Here is a 16,687-nt window from a genome sequence, read left to right as displayed (position 1 = left end):
CTCAGGGAGTTTTCAGTCTTGTAGGGACACAGATACACACAACTGATGTCAGAGGGAAAAAAAGAGGGCCCGAACAGTGCTGATGTGGGGCTGGCAGCCAGGAGAGGCTGCCACAAGGGAGAAAGCCGGACCCTGAGACCTGCAGGGTGAGTAGGGGGCTGGGAAGAAGCATCCCAGGTAGAGAAAGTGGCGTGTGAAAAGGCCCCGAGGCCAGCAGAGCACGGGGAGCATGAGAGTGGGGGCTGCACAAGAAGAATGCAGAGGTCAGTGGAGACCCAGCCGGGCAGGGCCTGGGGGTCCCGGCAGGAAGTGCACCCCAATCCAGCCTCCTCGGAGGCCTCATCCTCGTCTCGCTCGCCTCTGCTGAGCTCAGCACTCCTTCCTCCTGAAATGCTTTCCAGATCAGCCTTCCTTGCATTCTAGTGTGCACTGGGTCACCTGGGGAGCTTGGGAAAAGCAGCTTCTGACCCCGTGGGTCTCGGCCTGCCTGAAACCGTGCATTTCTAGCAAGTTCACATGCTGCTGAGGCTGCGGGCTGGGAGGCTGCATTTTGGTAACAAAGGACCGGAACGCTCGGCCCCTGGATGCCACACTCTCTCCATCTCCCCTGCCCTCAGGGGCCATGCCCACTCAATCACCTCTGCTGGCTCCCTCAGCTCCCCAGCCTCTAAATGACCAGGGCCCAGGCCCAGAGCTCAGACCCCTCTTCTATATCCCCCCCATGGCCATCTTGTCCAGCTTCCAGGTGGGGTCTTGGGCCCAAGCTTGAGCTATAAGTGCTGACCAGCGTCTTCACCCAGATGTCCAGCAGGCATCTCAATATCTGCGCCTGGGAAAGCCAGCTCCTGATTTCCCTCCACAGCCTTCCCATCCCAGGAAACGGCAGCTCCACCCGTCAGCTGCTCAGGCCCCAGACCCCGAGGTCCTGGACCCTCTCCTGCCACCACCCGTGTCCCACCTGCCAGAAAACCCTGAGGTCTCCACCTTCAACTCCACCCAGAGTCTGACCACTTCTGGCCACCTCCAGCACCCCTGGCCTGGCCCACATCTCTCCCCTCCCCGCTGGCTGCTGCCCAAGCACCTTGTGGGGCCACCCGCTCTCCACACGACAGTCAGCCCTGGTCTCCAGACACTCTAGTGGCCCCGTGCCACAAAATACAACGTGACTTCTCTGCTACTGTCTACAAGGACTGGCAAGAGCGGTCCCAGCTCTGCTTGGACTTCATCTCCTGCTTCCTTCCGTTGCTTGGCAGATTTGGCCACCCGGGCCCCTGCTGCCTGGCTGTTCTCTCTGCCCGGGACACACTCCTCCGTCAGCTGTGTGGCCGTCCCCCTCAACCACTCGGGTCTCTGCTGACAGCCTCCTCCCGAGCACCAGCTGAAAATAGCCCCCTCCCCACGATTGAGCTCTAATCCCTTACCTTGCTTGGTTTGGCCCTTTAGCCCTTCTCACTTTACATAAAATACATTTATTTCCTGTCCATCTCTTCCCTGGCATTCAAGGCCACGAGGACAGGGGCTTGGTCTGTTTTGTTCCTTGCTGTTTCCTGGGGCCTCGAGGGCACCCCTGGCACGTGGTGGGTGCTCACTAGCTCCCGATGAATGATGAACACGTGAATCCAGTGGGAGGCACTGAAGGGTGCCACGCAGGAGAGGAACTGATCAGCTCTGCTTTTTAGAAATGCCTCTGTGGCTGCAGGCTGGAGGGGGGGCCTGGGGCAGGGTGGGAGGGGACGGTTCAAGGGGGTCGTGGTCACCTGGGTGAGAGGCCCCAGTGGAGGTGGAGAGACGGGGAGGGGGTGGTTGGATGTGGGAGGTGGGCACAGGAGTCTTGGGCCCGCCCGTGGCATGGGTGGCTGTGTGCATGGGAGTTTGCCCCTCTCTTGTCTTGTGCTACCTGGGGTAGGTTCCTGAACTCCTCCGTATCTGGATTTGCTCATTGACAAAATGAGGATGACACAGGAACTCACCCATGCTGGGCAGACTAACCTCACTGTGAAGAGATAGATGGAGTTATAGGGACCAGAGTTCCCTCCTGCCGGAAATAACTAGAAATCTGGGACAAAATCCTATGAAACAAGGACACTCATAGTGCTGGACCTCAAGCAACAAGGGCAGTGATTCCCAAGCGATGGGGAATGAACAGGGTGAGCCCTGCTGCTGCCCAGGGCTCCTGTCCATTAGCGCCTCCAGGAATGGAGCCGAGACTCCACGGTGGCCAAAGCAGGGTACGGAGAGGGGGACAGAGCTGCACACAGGGAGGCTCCACGGATCTGCGCGGGTCCCGCTCATGTACTCATCTGAGTACTGACTGGTACCTGAGTGGAGAAAACCACCAGAGGCTGGAGAAAGAAGCTCATGGAAGGATTACAGGCAACCCAGGTCCACCTGTCACAGAGGAAAACGTAGTTCATGGAGCCTGGGGTAGAGGACTTGAAGGGTTTTGACTAAACATTGCTCTGGCTTTGTCTAGCAAAGCTCAAAAGCAAGGCCTGAAAGGATCAGATTGTTTCCAAGTACTTTAACTGCTCTCTGGAAATAAAAGCTCATGAATGGCTAAAGGCATACACAGACATCCAGCACTCAACAAGGTAAAATGCACAAGGCCATCCTTTAAAAAGTTACCAGCCATGCAATGAAACAGGAAAATACAATCCACAATGAAGAAAAAAACCAACCATCGAAACCGACCCAGACATGTCAAGATGATAGAATTACTAGCCAAGGACATCAATATAGTTATAACTGCATTCTGCGTGTTTAAGAAGCTGGAGGAAAAACTGAGCACATTATGCAGGTATAGGGAAGATACTAAAGAGACCCAAACTGGACTTCTGAGATGAAGAAAGAAGCCAAAGTGTCTGCGATGAAAACGCCACTGAATGGGATTAACACCAGGTTAGAAATTGCAGAAGAGAAGATTACTGAACTTGAATACAGCAATAGAAACTATTCAAAATGAAACACACAGAGGAAAAAAAAAAAGATGGAAAAAATAAACAGAGCTTCCAAGTGAGCTGTGGAACAACTTTAATATATTACACCTAATATAATGCAACACTGGAATCGCTGATGAAGAAGGGGCAGCAAAATATTAGAAGCAATAATACCTGGAAAATTGGATGAAAACTATAAATGCACAGATCCAAAGTGCTCAATGAACCTAAACTCAGGAAAATGAAGGAAGGAAAAAAAAGACACAAAGGAACATTCTAAAGAAATTGCTTAACATCGATGAGAGAGAGAAAATCGAAAAAACAGCCAGAGGAAAAGAGACACATTACAGAGGGACAGAGACAAGAATGTCAGCAGACTTCTCATCAGAAACAATGAAAGCCAGAAGACAGTGGGGCAACATCTTTAAAGTAATGAAAGAAAAAGCTGCCAACCTAGAACTATCTACCCAGCCGAAACAGCTCTCAAAGGTGAAGGTGAACTACAGCCGTCGTGGTCTTCAATCCCCTCCCTGAGCTCTGGGAGGCAGGCCATCGCTCAGCTCCTTGCCGGGCCACGGGACTGCACCCATCCCTGGTGGATTCTTATTCTCTCATAGGTTGGGTCCCCAGGGGCAACATGTGGGTGGGTCAGCCTGGGGCTCCTGCTCTGCTCATGGGGGGCTGCGTGGAGCCCGGCTTGTCCTGGGGGGAGGCCCTGCTCGAGGGGCAGGTGCTCTGCAGGGGCTCGCCTCATTGGGGCACCCAAACCTCTGAACCCCAAACCTTCAGAATGGAGCATGGCGCCATGTGAAGGCACAGGGGTGGGCGTGCGAGGCCTCACCTAGCTCCATGGGGGACTGGAAACAAAAGAGAAATCTGGTAATTAAAAAAAAAAACAACACAGCGAAGCAAATACACAGACTGCTTTTTTTTTAGCTGTTCACAAGGTTACAAGCAGTTTCCATGGCTACCGCTGCCAGCTGCGAGTGCCAAGGTGGGGAGGTGGGGTTCTCTTTAACCCAACAAGTTGGGGCTCTTGGACCACGTCTGCCCAGGAGCCAGCCACTTGGCTGCTGGGTCACAGGAAGGGGGAGACGTCCACTGCCTCCCTCCCGCTTTCCCCCAGAACTCCCATTTAAGGGGATACTTAGAATAGCACCGGTCTTCACAGCTCTCCCCAGTTTAAGTGGAGTTTTCAGGGGCAGCATTTTCCAGGAGGAAGCAGCCACGATGGCAAGTGAGACAAGGAATCCAGTGGGGCCTGGGGTCCGGAGTCACCCAGCGAGATGGCGGATGGACGGGCGAGAGGAAACCCATCTGGCCTTGGAGCCAGAAGGTTCTGGATGGGAAAGTCTGCTCTTCTCACTAGCTGGGCAACCTTGGGCAAGTGAGCAAGCCTCTTCTGAGTCTTGTTTTTAAATCTGCGTCTCCCTTGGACGGCGACTGGGAGGTGTATTGAGGTCACTTACGGTGAGCTGAGCTCTGGGCCCATGACAAGCACCCACGGGAGTCACTGCGGCTGCTGTCCCACCCTGTCCCAGCACGCTGTCCTGCGCTTCTGACTCAGGCTGCCCGGCACAGGCAGGGATGCCCGGAAGTTCCCATCCCAGCCTGAGAGCCCAGAGCAACTGGAGGGGGCTGGATGCCAGCCCTGCTCCTGCCGAATCAGGGCAGTGCTGCCCCTGTCCCCGGGCCTCTCCTTCCCTGCCCCGCTGAGTGGGTTCACGCTCCCTCTGCACCAGCTCCCAGATGCTTGCTGATGCACTCAGGGTAAAGCTCAGGCTCTCCGCCTGCCCTGGGTCCCACGCCTTCAGCTCCATCTCCCACCCACCCCTGTCCCGGCCCTGTGCCCCGGCCACTGGAGCCCCCCACGCCTCACCTGCCTTTGCACCAACTGCTGTGTCCACCTGAAGCTGGCACCCACCCTTTGCACGGTGGCCTCGGGGTCCTCCTCAGACTTTGCTCAGACAGCATGTCTTCCGAGGGGCTCTCCTGCCTCCGCTCGCCTCCTCTGGGCTCCCCCAGCACCCTGCACCCCCATCCTGGCACACAGCCCAACATGTCTTGCTGCAAAGGGAACTTGGCCACGTGGCTCCCCCCGAGCATGGCAGCCGCTGAAGCCTGTGCCAGGCAGTGGCCCTGCGGGGGGTGGGGGCCATAAATCCTGGACCTTCCCGGTGGGCTCGTCCTTCCTCCCTCTGCCTCCTTGCCCAGATTCTGATTCTATTTGGAAACTCTGCAGCCCCCTGTCCCCCACCTAGGCTCTCCTCTCTTCTCCTCACCTTTTCTCCCTCCATCCTCCCCCATCCCTGACTTCCTCTCCATCCTCCCGTGCCTGGTGCTAGTGATGGGGAGACAGAGACGAGGGGGGCAGAGGGGACCATGGAGACACCAGCCACTCCCCACGAGGTATGGGGCGGGGGCCCTTGTACCGCCCCATCTGCCTCCACTGCCTCTTCCTGGATCAGCTGAAAGCCCAGCGCCGGGAACAGGCGTGTGGGTGCAGGGCCACGATGCGCTGGGGGCTGCCGAGCCCGGAGGCTGAGCCTGAGCTGGGAGAGTCAGGGGGGCTGAGGGGCCCCATGGCAGGGGCTCCCGCTTCCCTTCTCTGCTCAGGCTGCTCAGGGAGCGCATCAAGGGCGCAGTGCAGCTGGGTCTCGGAAAGGCAATGCTGGCAACCCAGGCCTCAGGCCTGCCCAGAGGACGCTGCCCCCCAGAGTGGAGAGACCATGGCTTCAAGTCGCCCCAGCATGCGTGAAATTATCACCACGACTAGTGACGGGCAGAATAAGAGGAGAGTGCCGCCCCTTGCAGGTGGTGTTGGACCTGAGATCTGAGGATCGACGTTAAGCAGGAAAGGCGCGAGAGCGGGGGGCGGTGGAGGGCATGCTGGGAGAAGGAGCAGCCCATGCCCGGCCCCTGCGGCAGGAGGGAGCTGGGTGGCTGCAGCACGCACGCCAGCCTTCGTTTACTCTCCTTGAGGCCAGAGGGGCTGTCTGATCACTGCCAAGGTTTGCTGGCCTTTTGGAGGATGATTTCGGGTTTGGTACCTATGGGCCTTTAGACCAGACACACCCCGAGGTCTGGAGGCCCAAGTGCGTCCAAAGACACTGCCCATGAATGGGGAGAAAAGGCTGCACCAACAGGCTTTGGGGGACGGGTGAGGGCAGCCCCTCTGAGCCACTGCCCAGCTCGAGGACCCGGTGAGCTGGTGACCAGACTCGTCTCTGCTCCATGAGAGCCACTGACTCGCATTAAACCAGCAAGCACTTATTGAGTGCCCACTGTCTGCCAGCCCTCGGTGCCCCCAGGCAGGGATGGCTGCACCTATCCCCTTCCACAATTCTACGGCTCAGGCAACTTCCCCTGTGCCCCGGCCAGGAGGTGGTGGTGTGGGGGTGCGACAGGGCTGCCTCCGTGCCCCTCCCTCACGGCCCCCAGCTGCGTCTCCATCTCGGTTTGGGTGCCAGGCAGCTGCCCTCCAGCAGGTCACAGTCGGGAGTTTTTAACCCCCTAAGGTCTGAATGTAATATCAGGGTGGGGAGATTTGGGGTCCTGCCCTTCTTAGAAACAATCTTTAAAAGCACAGTCCCAGAAAGTTACGAATGAGCCCCCAAGTCCCCACCACTCTCTGCGCAGTGGCCCGAGGTGAGGGAGCTGGGAGGGGATGCAGGCATCCGGAGCCTCCTCTGCCAGGAGAAAGGACTCCTCAGCAACTCAGGCAAGAAGTGACACAGCGGGACATCGGGATAGGTCCGGTTGTTGTCGTGGGTGCTTGACTCCCTCCCTCTGCCCTTGACCTTGCCGGCCCCGGAGTGGGAGGAGTGTTTTCACACCTTCCTGATTCCCAGCTCAGCCAGGCGGCTCATCGGCCAGCAGGGCGGGCGTGGAAGTCACGGCGCCCAAGTCCAGGCCACGTCCTTACGAGGCACCGTGCATTTCCACGCACCCTGTGGTGTCAGGAGAAGCGCGTGCCCTGGGCAGCAGCTGGGCCAAGGGGATGAGGGGATAAGTGGAACAGGCCTGAAGGAGCCCGACTGACCTGTGAGCCTGGGCACCAGAATAGAACGCTCATGTGCTGAGTCGTTGAATGTCAAGGTGGTTTGTTACTCAGCGTTACTGTGGCAGTAACTGACTGATACATAAGTGTCCGATTTGATGCTCAGGCTGAGGCATAAATACCACTAAATACACTGTGGGATAAATGGAGCAGGGCTGGCCAAAACCCTTCCAGGAAGCCCCAAGAAGCTGTAAAGAGGAGCTGCACGGCCAGGGAACAGGCAAGCATTGTGGGCTGTGGAGTCAGGTCCTTCCTAGCCCTGTGACCTTAGGGAGCTGAGACACTTCCTGAAGCCTCGGTTTGTGCATCTATAAAATGGGGATAATTACAGCACCTACTTCCTAGGGTTGCTTTGGGGAGAAAGAGGTACTACACACACGACACTTAGCTCTCGAGACTGTCCCAGTTTGCACGATGAGTTACATGGTCCCCCCCTCCAGTCCCAGTGGAGACAGGTGAGTGAGTCCTGGAGGTTGGGGGTGCTGCTGGTGACCGAGGAGCCATGGGCAGGGGACAGAGGCCCCCCAAGGAGACTGGCTGGGCCACCAGCAGCGAGGAGAAGGGGTTCGGCCAAGCCTGGCTCTGGATTTGGCACTTTCCCCTTAAGGTCAGGGGCCCTGGCCCTGCCCCCGGCTGCCCTTCTGACACAGGCCCTGGAGCTCCAGGTGGGGGGTGGCAGTGGCGGATGGGATGGGGTGGGAGACCAGAGGGAAAAAGGATGGAAAGAAAGAGGAGACGTCTGGGGCTTGTTGAGGAGAAGCTGGCCTGAGATGATGGAATCATGACTCCCAGCATCTTTAAGCCTCATGTTTTAGAGTCTTGGAAAATCAGAACATTGGAACCAGGGATTCTTAGACTGTGAGGATCCCCAAATCTTGTCCTCTTGGATTTGGAAGGGACATTAATCAGATGTTAGCTGGTCTAATCACCTGCTCAGAGAACAATGAGGAACATTATTTCTTGCCCTTGGGATAACATTTCCTCCAAGACGACTGAATGAGCCCCTGGATCCCCAGCTCCCCCTTGGGTAGGGAGGGGGGCAGAGGTGCCCCCCGGCTCCCAGCCCCGGGCCAGGCCTTCGTGTCTCTTGGGGTCAGTTCTCCCCCAAGTGCAAACTGTGGGAAACTGCCCAGGAGGACCCAGCTGCCAGCCATCGGCCCTTTAACCATGCCCTCATCCCCTCATTCATTCTCTCACTCGTTCATTCATTCCACAAGTATTAACTGAGCTCTGACTGCCTGTCGGGCCGAGTTGGGCCGGGGGGCTGCAGAGGCCAGCTTGCTCTCTTCCTGAGGCTCCACTCTCTCTGCCAGCTCTCCACCACTGCGTCTGACCCCGCGATTCTATTAGAAACTCCTGTGGCCACTTCACTGCCCTGAGCAGTCTTTGGTGGCTGAGGGTTCAGCAAAAACCCTGCGTGGAGCAATTGTTTTAAACCATCAATTATTCCTTTTAAAATATAGTGCTCAGCTATTTTTCAGCGAGCGTGGTCACGTTGTTGAAAGGATCCATCCTGCAGATTAAATGAGTTTTTAAAAATTGGTCGTCATTATCAACGTGGGCAGAAGCATGAAGCTCTGCGGCCTGGCCGAATCTGGCCAGCGGGCCCTGGGATTACACGCTGATCGTTTAAATCCCTGGAGCAGGAAGATCCCGGGCGCCGTGTGCAGCAGAGCCCGCCACACCGGCCTCGGCGCCTGCCTCTCCCCCACTGTGCTCCAGCCCCTGCCTCCCGGAGGAAGCTTTGCTGGCTTTGAAATGCTCCAAGAGAGACCCAGATGGGGAAAGAGACACCATTTCTGGCTTCCCCCACAGGGTGCCTCGGTCCTGAGGGGGCCACGCAGAGCTGCAGCAGCTCCCTTGCCGGGCGAGGCTGGCTCGCACGACCACGTTGAAAGCGTCCAGCCCTGTGACAAATGTCGACCCAGCGTCCTGCCATGTGCTGGGAACCGCGCCAGGAGCCGGAGCTGGATGATGATCAAGGTCGACCGTGTCCGACTCCGGGGGCTCCCAGTCTCATGGGGGAGGTGGGGGCTGCAGAGACCACTAACGGGGTACCCCGAAAGGACACGGGGCGCTGACCACCCTGGAGGGGGGCCTGGGGTCAGGCATGCTTCCCTCAGGAGTGAGCTGGATGCTGCAGCCTGGCACTCACCAGGGGTGGCCTTTGGGGAAAAGGGGGCAGCAGGTGGGAGGGCCCTCAAGGAAGAAGGTGCTTGGGGTGCTCCACGAACAGGATAAGCCAGTGCGCCGGGGGGTGGTGGGGAGGGGACAAGCCTGGGGGCCACAGGGTCCGTTTCTCAGGGACTCCAGGTTTCAATCAGGCTTCGATCCCTGACGGCACCCAGTAGCGGGGAACCCGTGCGCGTTCCACCCTGGGGGCCACCCAATAGGCCCTGCCCCCAGCCGCCCCCAGACTCTAACAGTCGGCTCCCTTCATCCCCCCACCCGGTGTCTGGGACCCACGTGGGTGGCTGGGATCCTCACCACCATTCTGCAAGATGGGCAACGCCACCCGTTTTTCTAGACGAGGAAACGGGGGCACGGAGAGGGTTAGTCATCGAGTCCCGATGCTGGTGACAGCTCAGGGTCTTGCTGACGCGGTGGCTGTGCCCACCCCCTGCCCAGCACCCCTCTGCCCCCCTCCCTGCCTCGCCTGCAGTCTCGGGTTCAAGCAGGCCCTGGCTCCCTGGAAACCTGCAGCCCCGTGGGGATCCAAACGACCACGGGAGCGATTAGTCAAGACACTGCGTGGTGAGACGAGTTGTTTTTTTTTTGAAACAGAAATCTGTTTAGTAATTAAAGAGAGCTCTCGTGTGGGAAGTTCCAGGAAGGTAAAATTAAGGTTGACTGTATTTTTAATTTTGTAAATGGGTTCACACTGAGCCTTCTGCATATTGAGTATTTCAACCAAACAAAAACTAAACACAGGTAAATACCAGAAGCTCACAAGTCAATAGTGTTACCTTCTACCAGCTATTCTTCTGGTAAAATATTAGGCTTTTTGCTTTTTGCCACTATCTTCCTCCAAACCAGGACTGGGCTGTGACATCCAGATCCATCCTCCGAGAGCAGCCGGGGGATTACGAGCAGAGACACTGACGGACAAAGGGATGTGGTTTCTGGCCCTAAAAGTGGGTCCTTCTTTGAGACACTTGGCCCCGGGGGGGTCGCCCTGCAGAGGAGGGGGTCAGAAGAGGGTGCTGGCCTTTGAAACAGGAAAGGCACATCTTTGTTTTGCCTCAGGAAAGTTCCCTAACGTACCGAGCGAGACCGCATTTGCCGACACCCAGCGAAGACTTGGCAAGACGCGGTGCCAACGTGACAGGGTGAGGCCCTGACAGACGTTACCCAGAAGCTGACGGGGCCCTGAGGCCACCCCCGCCGTAGCCCCTGCCTCCCCGTTCAGGCCTCGGGTCACTCTCGGCCAAACAGTAAGAGCTGGGGACAGGTGCGGGCGCAGTGACGCACGGAGAAAATCGACTTCGGTCACAAAACTGGTACTTGAGGCTCCGACACCCGTGAGCCAATTGCGAGGCCCCCCCAGCACCTGCCCGCCTCTCTCCCTACCTCCAAAGGAGTAGAGAGCTGAGAAAATTCGGGCACCTCTTCAGTGGGCCTCGATGAGCAGGCTTAGTCAACGGACTGGGGCCCCTACCCTCCTTGGGGATGGCAGAAAGACCCCCTCCTGATGCCGGGCCAGCTCCTCCCCATCCTCCCCCGGTCCTGGGGGCCGCCCTGCCCACCCTGACCCCTGGGCACTGAAGCCCAGGCCTCCTCCTGCCCACCCCTGCTGCCCTCGTGGCTTAATCCCACGAGCGCTGTCTTCTCCAGGCCGCGAGGGTCTCCCCTGCATGGATCACACGCTGAGCAGAGCTACGAAAGACACAAATAAAAGCCAACCCAGCAGCAACCTCCATGCATGTTCGTGATTGCCCCGGTCTGGTTAAGCAAACAGAGAGTAAATCAGGGTCCATTAGGTGGAAAGGACGAGCCAGGGGCATCCACGGTCGACCCCCTCAGGGGGGCCCCGCGCAGCCGATGTGCCAACTACTGAGTGCTGAGCTGGGGGGCCGAGGTGGGGAGTCGGGGGCTTACACTTTCTTTAAGAAAAACAAAAAGTGGTAGACTGCTTGCCTTTTCTTTCATAACAGCAAACAAGCATATACTTCTTTTTTATTAAGGAAACTTTAATATATATTAAAATTTAATATTCATTTAAAAAGCAAATGGCATAAAGCGGCTCTAAGCCTTTCTCTGTTTTGTCGTACGGTGTATTTTCTAGAACAGGACTTCTAAGCTTCCTGCACAGGGAGCTTGTTAAAACACGTTTCTAAGTTCCCAGAGATGCCGACACCACTTGGAGCCCAGCTCCTGACTTCCACACACACAGCATGGGAGATGCGGTCCATGCAAATAATAACAACAGTAATAGTACAAGCCGGAGGACTGTGCTCCAGGGCCCAGGACCGGCTGCACTCAGGGCAAGCCAGCAGTGCCCTTTGCCACCCCACTGCCTCCAGAGGCCTCGGACCTGCTGGGAGGGCTGGGGATGCAAGTGGTGACAGCTCTGCCCATCAGTGATCTCATCATGCTCCAGGAGCTGCTGCGGTCCCCTCCCGTGGGAGGGTGGCTGGGGACACCTCGTGTAGCTCACCTGCCTGCCCCGAGGCTACCCTGTGGCTGAGCCCGGACGTCAGCCCTGGTGGGGGCTGCCTCGGGGGGGACCCAGCCTGGAGGAGAGGCTTACTCCAGGGCTCAGCGGTGCAGGAACTCCCCTATGCAGGCCGCTATTTTAGGAAGGAAGATCTTGGAGCCCAGGGAGGTTAAGTAACTTCACTAGGGACACACAGCTTGGACAGAAACACAGCTCTGGTGGCCCCGGGGGTTGTGCTCTCATCCCCTTGGCTGCGCTGCCACCCTCGGCAGTCAGGGAACAGTGCAGACGAGGCCTGGGGGCCTGGCTCCATCTGGGGTCACTGTCCAGGCACCTCTCCAGCCTCCTCCAGGGCTTTCCGGCTGGTCCTGCCTTCTCCCACCTCTGCCACCCGGGAGAGCTGAGCACGAGGGTCCAGGGGCCTGGTCGGCCCGGCCTGGGCACACTCCCGTGGAAGCCCCCAGGACGGTTCTGAGGCTGTGCAGCCCCCCGAAATGGAAAGTCCTCCTCGAGGCCCACCGGGCTCACGAGCAGCCCCTCTGTGCGTCCAGTGGCGCCCCAGCCTCCGGCTGAACCGGGGTCTACCTGGGGCTTGACTTAGATGGTTCCAAAAGGGATATTGTTCAGTCCTGGGCCGACTCCCCGTCACCCTGACACAGACGCCCAACACCCTGGGGGCCGCCGTTCCTGTCCCGGAAGAGACGCCGGGCATCTACTGCCTGCCGTCCTGTCCAGGCCACCGTCACTCCCTCCTGAGCGGACACAGCTGTCGCCCCACCGGCCTCCCTGCCCCAGCCGTGTCCTCTCTGAGGCCCCCCTTCTGCAGCCCGAGAGTTTCCTCAGTGGTCCAGCTCTGACCACGTCCCTCCCGGGCACGAACCTGCCTGTGGCCCTGTGGCCTGTGGACACAGTCCCCCTGGCAGAGCTACAAGTCTTGCCCGATCGGACCCCTGTCCGCCTCTCCAGACCCCTCCCTCACTTCTGAGGCACCACGGCTCGCACCAGGATCGTCTATCAACCCCGAGGTCCCCGGGAAGTAGGGGCCCAGCCCCCCTGTCGCAGCCGAGCATGGCGCCCCTGGCCCAGGGCCCAAAGCCAGGAGGCAGAACCTGCCTCAGTTTGCATTGAGGTTCCTGCTGCAGCCCTCCCCTCCCCTCCCCTCCCCTCCCCGGGGCAGCATGGCGAGCCCCAGGCCTGCGACCACAGCGCCCCCCACCTTCGAGCAGCCCCCAGCAAAGGGGGCTGGCCCGACGCCTGGGGTGGGATGCCGCAACGAGAGCCTGCTTGGGCCCTGACATCCCGCAGGGAACAAAGAGCTTCGCCAGCAGACACAAGCACCCCAGACAGAGCAGCCTCTCCACTTAGCAGTGGCGCACAGCCACCTCGGGAGAGGAGCTGGCAAACGCTGGCAACACGGGACTTGTCGAAGCCCCTGTGGAGCAAATCCAAGGGGACTGAGATGCCACAAGGCATTCAGCGCCAAGAAGAGCAGCCAGCGGGGCTGAGAAGCCCCCAGCCCCTCCTCAGCCTTGTTGTGGGGGCCGGGCAGCCGGGCCTGGGCACCTGCAGCCTCAGGTCAGCCACATCTCAGGGCCCAAGTACCCACCGAGTGCCAGGGAGGAGGGAGCTGTCTCCCCATTCAATGAGGCTGAGTAAACTGCCCTAGATCTGAGCCCAAATCCACCCCCCACCCCAAATGGCCTTTCTACAGAAGCACTGAGGAGAGTGAGGTGCGGGCCCGGGAGCTCAGCAGAGGACCAGGCTGGGGCCAGTGTTGGCTCCCCTCTGCCCACCTCGAGGTAACCCGTCGGCCCCCAGCCCTTCCCCCCGCCCCCTCCGAGAGCTGGGCTTCTCCTCACAGGGTCTCACTGTCTGGAGAGAGGGCCCAGGAGGGGGCTCAGGGGCCTGATGGTGGGAGCGGGACCCGGTGCCAAGCTGAGTAGCAGTTGGGGATTTAGCACCAGCCCCTGAAGGTGCAAAACTTGAGTGGGAAGAGAGCTTGGCAGGGGCCTGGAGATCTTGGAGACCCCCGGCAGCTGCTGAGTCCCAAGGCAGAAAGGGAAGGGCTGCATGCTGCCCAGCCTTGCCCACTCCCCAGCATGATGGACGGAGAGACAGGCGACAGAGGGCCGGGGGTGGGGCGACCCACCAAGGTCACCCAGCAAGGTGGGCAGAATTAGACTCCCCATCTGCACCCGGCTTTTCCAGAAAGGGAGCCCTGGTTCATGCTTCTGATGGGACAGGCCAGAAGGCACGTGTTGCAGCCTTGGAGGCTGGGGGTTCCTTGGTGGGCTTCCTCCCAGGCCCACCGAGAAGCAGAGGCAGAGGAGCTGGGACCCTTCCCTGGGCCAGTGCTGTGCAGAGTAAGCACCCCCGAGAGGCTGGCTGGGGCTCCCAGAGCTCCCCCACCGCCGTCCCCGTGCATCCCGGGGCTCACTCAGACCCCCAACCCTCCAGGAGGCCGTTTCTTGTCAGCTACCCCCACGGCCAACCAGCCCCAAGGGAAACTCAAGCAGGATTCAGGGTCTGAGGGCCACCCTGCCTGTCTCATTTGTAGCTAGAACCCCATTTAGGCACACAACAAACAGCTGTCGAGTGAAAGTGAACAACTTATCCCGAGCCCCAGACCTCAGGGGTGAAACAGACTTTCCACAAGTTTGCAGCACCCAAGCTGTTTAGAAAGCTGGTGGGCAGCACACAAAGGGTTAAAGCAACCCCTCCCCCCTGCCCAGGAGGTAGCTGCCCCCACCAGCTTGGGTAAGACAGCCCTGCTCACCTGGGCTCCCGGGCGCAGTTTATTTCGAGAGCAGGAAGACGGAGGATGGACATGTGCTTTCCTAGCAAGCCTGAACTTTCAAGGGGTCAGAAGTTCTCTCTGATCCAGGAACACCCCCAAGAGCCTGGCCCGGCATGACAGAGAGGGCGGGGGCTGGGCTGGCAGGGTGCCCTGCCTTGCTCTTCTGAACAATAGCTTCCTGGGGAAGGTACGAGGGGGCAGGGATAGGGTGAGGCCTCCAGGATGCCCCCATTGTCCTCAAGAGCAGTCAACGAGGTGTCCCCCGAGATTCTCATCTCAGCACCCCAGGGACGGCCATGAGGCACTCATTGGCAAGACCATTTGTGCCCATGAGGCCCCTGGCCTTGAACCTGCAGGCCACTGATGGGGTGAGACAGCAGGGCCAGGAGGGTGGAGTTTTGGTGTTTGGGGAGCCTTTTCATTCCTGGCCAACAAAACCCAAGTGCCAATCTGGTGTGTGGCCTCCGTGCCCTCCCTTCCCCCGCCCCGTCCCCCATTCAAGCCAAGATCTCAAACAAAGGCAGGTGTGAGGTGGTGGTGGTGACAGAGGCTGGCCTGTTTGAGTACAGCTCTGCCACTTACTTGCTGAACTTCCCTGAGCCTCAGTCGACTCAGCCATAAAATGGGTTCAATGCCCCCTTCCTCAGCAATGTTGGGTGGGTGGAAGGCGGTAACGCATGTGAAGCAGCCAGCAGGTGTCAGGCAGAAGGCAGGAAGCTGGAATTATCCTTAGGAAGAAGTCTCAGCCCCGGGGTAGCAGAGACAATGGAGACCGGGTTTCCACTGAACCTTCTCTGAAACTCCCCGCCCCAATATCCCCACCCTCCTGCCTCAGTTCCGAGGAAGATGAGTCCCTTTGCACCTTGGCACAGTGGGGGTGCCCTTCGGCCTCTCCATCCACAGGGACATACTTTGGGGCCAGTGGGTGGACAGTGATGAGATGGGAGACGCTGGCCAGGGCAGCTGCATGGAGCAAGAGGCCAGCCAGACCCCCTGGGTGGGCTGCAATGGGGGCGCCACACTGGGTAGAGGTGAGCACTGGGCCAGGGCTTCCCAGCTCGGGTCCTCTGCCCACCCCCGCTCCCCAGCCCATGCTCATCGCCCCCCAGCCTCCGTGCCGCGCGTGCCCGCTCCGGCCCTTACCTTGAACCATGGGAACGGCGCTGCCCCGGCCGGCCGAGGACTTGGGCGCACGTGACGGGGCGGTCCGGCGTCCGTCCCGGGCAGGGCGTAGCTAGTTGCGGCCGCTCAAGCCCAGGCCACGGCCGCGGCGCCTGCAGGCTGGGTGGGCGAGGCGGGCGATGGAGAGGGCGCCCGCGAGGCCCCCGGGAGAGGCGATCGCGCGCCCAGGCGGGAGCCCCCTGTCCAGCTCCGCGCTGCGGCCGCGGCTCCGGACGCCCAGGCTGGCTCCCTGCGAGCGCCACGCGCAGCTCCAGCGCAGTCCCGGGCACGGGGTGCGCGCGCTGGAGGGAAGGGCGCGTGCCCGAGCCGGGAGGGGAGCGCGCGCCGCCGGCCCCGCGCGCTCAGTCGTCGGGGGCTGGCGTGGCGGCCGGGGGAGCTGTCCCTGGTGCTGACGGCCCGTCCGCTCAGCATGGAGGTGCCGCGACCTCCCCACCCCAAGCTCGGCGGGGCTCCCTTTGCTCAGAGCCTGTTTTCCAGGCAGTCCCGCGTCCCACGGCGTTGCGCTCCGGAGTTGGGCCCAAGCTGCCGCTATCAACCGTGTGTCCTTGGGGCAAGTCCCTGATCCCCTTTGAGCCTCTGCTTCTCACCTATGAAATGGGGTAGCAGTAATACCTAACTTTCAAGGCAGCTCTGAGAAGGAAATTCGATGACATCTAGGACCCCGGCACATAAAATCCTTAATAAATGTTTGTCTTTATTATTATTTGCCTCCATTCTCTTGGCTACCCATCATGGAACAACTGAGAGGAGGGCAAGGCTTATCTTGTTGGGGTGGGGTGAGGTGTTTGGGGCATGGCAGCCAGCTTCCTCACAGGGACACAGCCATGGGTCCTCTGCCACTTGGCCTTGTAGTGCAGAGCTAGGGCTAGTGGCCGGAAGCGAAAGAGAGACAGGGTTGGGCTGGGTACCAGGGACAACATAAGGCCCCTCCAGCCTGAAAGAGCTGCTCCAAGAGGAGTCGCCTCTCTGTCCCTGCAGATATTCCAGCAGAGGTGGAGACACAGGGACCCCGAGCTGAGAGAGGGCTGGAATTCAAGGTTTGTGAGTTAGAATAT

General features: G+C 59.4%; 1 protein-coding gene across 1 annotated transcript in view; it reads right to left on the bottom strand.

The window, feature by feature from the left end:
- Positions 1-15,842, bottom strand: part of FAM163B (family with sequence similarity 163 member B) — a 32,872-nt gene extending 17,030 nt beyond the window's left edge. The window contains exon 1 of the mRNA XM_037797403.1: positions 15,594-15,842. The gene's annotated coding sequence lies outside the window, so the exon portion shown is untranslated. The remainder of the gene's footprint in view (positions 1-15,593) is intronic.
- Between the last annotated feature and the right edge of the window lie 845 nt (positions 15,843-16,687).

This window comes from Choloepus didactylus, chromosome 10 (genome assembly GCF_015220235.1).
Source record: "Choloepus didactylus isolate mChoDid1 chromosome 10, mChoDid1.pri, whole genome shotgun sequence".
NCBI lineage: Eukaryota > Metazoa > Chordata > Mammalia > Pilosa > Megalonychidae > Choloepus > Choloepus didactylus.
This window is presented reverse-complemented; position numbering and strand designations above follow the sequence as displayed.